At 38.2% G+C, this 4303-nt stretch overlaps 1 protein-coding gene and 1 pseudogene across 1 annotated transcript in view; one reads left to right on the top strand and one right to left on the bottom strand.

Moving 5' to 3' along the window:
* LOC103596743 overlaps positions 1-1069 on the bottom strand; it is a 1824-nt pseudogene extending 755 nt beyond the window's left edge.
* Positions 1-4303, top strand: part of ANKFN1 (ankyrin-repeat and fibronectin type III domain containing 1) — a 146296-nt gene that overhangs the window by 67416 nt on the left and 74577 nt on the right. The window lies entirely within an intron of this gene.

Genomic DNA, 4303 nt, shown 5'->3' with positions numbered 1-4303 from the left:
AACTTGTACACCAATAGGTTTTAGTGTCAATCTACCACCACTCAATTCCTCTTAATTTCAGCTTTAACTAATGTCCAAAGTCCCTGAACATGGCTGAGCCTCCAGAGAGGACAATATTCTTGTAGAGAGGATGTCTGACATCAATAGGACAATTCTGAATTACTTCATCTACAACTTCTAAGATAGGTTGTGTAAAGTCTGGATTAGCAAACTCTGGACGAAAAAAGATTTCAGGTCCCCAAAATCTCCATAACTAACATCAATGGAAAATTCTTTCTTTGATATGGCAATGATTCTAGCATAGTGTTATCCACTTTGACCCATCTGTGTCATACTTGCTAAATTATTTTACTAAATCTGGGCAGACATAACTATAGTGCTCCTTTACTGCCTTAGCAGTTTCCACAGGTTGTTCTAGAGGGATTCTTACTTCTCAATCTCTGAGCAGTTGATTAATAAAATATAATATATCTCATTGTGCAATTGTTATGTGCTTAATACAGCTGCCAATCACATACCCTTCAGCCACAGGAATGATAGGAGTAACACTGTCTCCACTGTTTTACTACCTTACCAGTCATCATCCCTTCTCCTACTCGTCTTGAGGTCCAGGATGCAGCTAAAGCAAGAACAGCCCGCACAGCAATGTACAAGCCTGGAACACTGAAGGACTCAAACATTATTTTGGCAGTATATTCCCTATTTTCTGGAGTATTCAATGGAGGTTCAGTCAAAGAAAAACATAATGGTCTTCAGGTTCTGCCCTTAAACATTTAAAGATCACTTGTTCCGTAAACCTTTCCATCAAGTCCCAATCTTCAACTATACCATGGCGGATTGGCCACTTTGTTGCACATGTAGGTTTTCCTATTGCTTCATCACCAGTGAAGAAGTCTAGGTCACCAACACCTTTCATCACCCACCTTTGCTCATGATCTCCCACTTTTGCTGACTCTTTAACAGCAATACAGCAAGGGTTAATAAACTGTGGTTCTGTATTTCCAGCATATCCTAATTTTGTATGCCCTGTGCTACAGTCCACCACATAGGCCAGTAGTCATCCCGCCATCCTCCGCCTTGCCGCTGCCACCGTCTGCTCATGGCCAGAGGCCGGTGCTGGAAGAGGTGGGCTACCTGACCATCCACAGCCAGACCACCCTCTCCATCCATGGGGGAGCTGGGAAGTGGAAGCAGTAGCAAGAAGGCAGCGGGCTCCCAGTCAGCGCTACCACTCCCACAACCCAGGTGGCAGTGCCCACCCTGCCCACCGCGGCCTCCTCCCCTCTCTCTTCCCTCCTCCTCATTCTGGCCCCACCCTACAACTTCTTCCCCTCAGGAAGTATTTTCTGAGCTCTTACTATGTGCCAAGCTAAATGTTTTGTATGTATTACCTTATTTAATTATCTCAATAATCTTATGAGGTAGGATCTGTTCTTATCTTCACTCTGTAGATGGTAAAATTAAGGTTCAGAAAAATTAAGTCGTCGCCCAAATCTAACAGCTAGTAAGTCATGAAGCCAGAATACATATTCTTCTAAAGTGCATGCTCATAACATTATATTAGGCCTTCAATGTAAAAAACACATGCAGGTGTTTATTGTTCTGTGGAGCTTACTTATGATCAATTGATTCTTTGTATTTGATTATGGTTTCTTAAACATAGGCTTGAATTAAGCAGAATCCTCCACTCCCATCTCAGAACTCCCAAAGTATCAGAGGACTAAAAATAAAATGGAAAATAGTTTAGAACACTATTACAAAGAATTTTTGGCCATATTAACTGTAGATCATTTCATTGTCATACTTCTGTATCAGAAATAAGTTAGACCAGAATAATCTTACAGGCAGTTTTCAAAAAAAATTCTAGATGCTTTCTTCAGTGACTGCAATTACTTCAACTTTTTTCAATACAAACTTTCAACAAGAGCATTTTATTTGCATACGTATAGCTAAATATTTGAATTCCTCATATTGGTCAGTTGGCCCACCAAAAATATTCTGGGTGTCTCTATGAAAATTATCAGATATTTATAGGAGTTTCATTTCCCTGTGCGTGTTTGTTGACCATATTTTCTCCATTTCTTTCTTTTTTTTTTTTAATATTCTAGTTAAACCTGGATTCCTGTTGTGAATCAACAGAGGTATAAATTATTAGCAGTGGATCAGGATAAAGACACCTGTGAAAATGGAGGGAGCTTTCGTGTGGATCCACCAGGGATACTCTGTACTATCTCAGTGGTAGGAGAAGACAGCAATCAGATTTTTTACTTTTGAAAACTACCTTCAATTCAGATACTGTGAAAAAGAAAGGAGAGGGTCAGAGATACTAAGGTTAGATTATTGGACTAATAAAAGCTTTTATTTCTGTTTTCTATTTCAAAATTATTTATGCCACGTAAAAAATAGAGAACTATGATATAGCTTGTGATGGTGACATCCTTCCTGGTTACAAAGGTAACAAGCTCCTAAAAGATGAGCATAGCAGATTCTATGGAGATGGTTAAATTGATAGAAAAAACAAAAGCTTCTCCTCCCGGTTCAGGCTGGGTTTGACTGCAAGAGTTAAGAATGACCAATAGCTGGGGGTTGGGAGGAGTCATGAGATCATGTTACTTAGAAACACAAAATACTAAATACTTTAAAGATTTTTTTTTTAATTCCTCACCTAACAACTTATTTCTCCATCTGTATTAATCTGATTCTGTTGCTTCTAACAAAATACCTGAAACTGGGTGACTTATAAAGAAAATGAAATTTATTGCTTACTGTTTCTGAGGCTGGGAAGTCCAAAGTCCAAGGAACACATCTGGTGGTGGTGACAGTGACCCAGGAGTCTCACATTGCAAAATGGTGGAAGCAGAGAGAGCAAGAGACTCTTCTCTCTCTTCTTTTAAAGCCTTCAGAACCATACCCCTGACCACCATTTTTAACCCATTCACTATGGCATGGTCTTATAATCCAACAACCTCTTCAAGGCTCCACCTTTCCATTACCATAATAGGATTTCCCACCCTCTTAACACTCACACTGGGGGCCAAGTTTCTAACATATAAAACTTGGGAGACACAATTCAAGCTTCAGTGAGTTTTGGGGGGACATAAATCAATACACTACACCATCCTATGAGATTCTAAGGAAGCAGCTAGATTGCAGTAATGTTAAAATCTCATCCAGGGACAACTTGCACTTAACAGGAGGATAGAATAGAAGCACTTTTCCCTATTCCTTCTGCTAAATACAACAGAAAACACTGAACATTGTATATAAAACAAGCAATAATAAGACTCTGAAAGGTGAAGAAAAGAAGGCAGACCAGCCCAGGGACCTTGGGACCTAAGAACAACACAGAGGTAACTTCCTGGACTTGGAGCTAAAGAATAGCTCTTAATAGTCTCATTTATTTTAAAGTTTGTTCCTGGTGGCAACTAAATAAATCCTGATTGCTGACTGTTCTGTGATGAGGACAGCCTTACAGAAGTTAAGTCAGCATCTCTTTAAGTGAGACTCAAACAGCTTTCATGATCTTTGTTCCTCCTCATTAAGCTAAGGTTAGATCATGAGCTTAATGCTCTTATTACACCTAATTTATCTAAAACATGGGTTTAATAAAGGAAGAACAGGTACTATTTTTTAAACCAAGCAATCGCAATTCCCTTCCTCATTGAGTTTGTTCTCAGTTCCTCTACTTACTAGCTGTGTGACCTTGAGCAAGTTACTTAACTCCTCTAGCCTCAGTTTCTTCCTAAAATAGGAAGGCAATGCTTCTGCTATTTTTAGAGTCATAAGAATGGAACCACAGTTACATAAATAATGTATTTTTTTGAATAATTGAGAGTACAATAACAATTAAGCAGGAAAAAATTCAGGCCAATTTTGGAAGTTGAAACCCTGACAGATTTTCATTTTCTTTTTTTTATTATTAATTTATTTTTAATTAACAAATAATAATTACATATATTTATGGGGAGCGATGTGATGTTTTGATCCATGCATACACTGTAGAAAGATTCAATCAAGTTTATTAATATATACATCATTTCATCAACTTATTTTTTTGTGATGAGGATGTTAAAAATCTATTCTTCTGGGAATTTGAAATATGCAATACATTATTACTGTGGTCACCATGAAGTGCAATAGATCACTCATACTTATTCCTCCAATCTAAGTAAAACTTTGTGCCCGTTGATCAATATCACCCCTTTTCCCATCCCCCTTTCTCCCTCCATCCTCTGGTAACCACCTTTCTACTCTCTGTTTCTATGAGACTGACTTTTTTGTTTTTGTTTTTGTTTTTTTTTTT

The sequence above is a fragment of the Galeopterus variegatus genome, unplaced genomic scaffold (genome assembly GCF_000696425.1).
Source record: "Galeopterus variegatus unplaced genomic scaffold, G_variegatus-3.0.2 Scaffold2095, whole genome shotgun sequence".
Lineage (NCBI taxonomy): Eukaryota > Metazoa > Chordata > Mammalia > Dermoptera > Cynocephalidae > Galeopterus > Galeopterus variegatus.
Note: the sequence above shows the minus strand (reverse complement) of the source record. Positions and strands in the feature narration are given on the sequence as shown.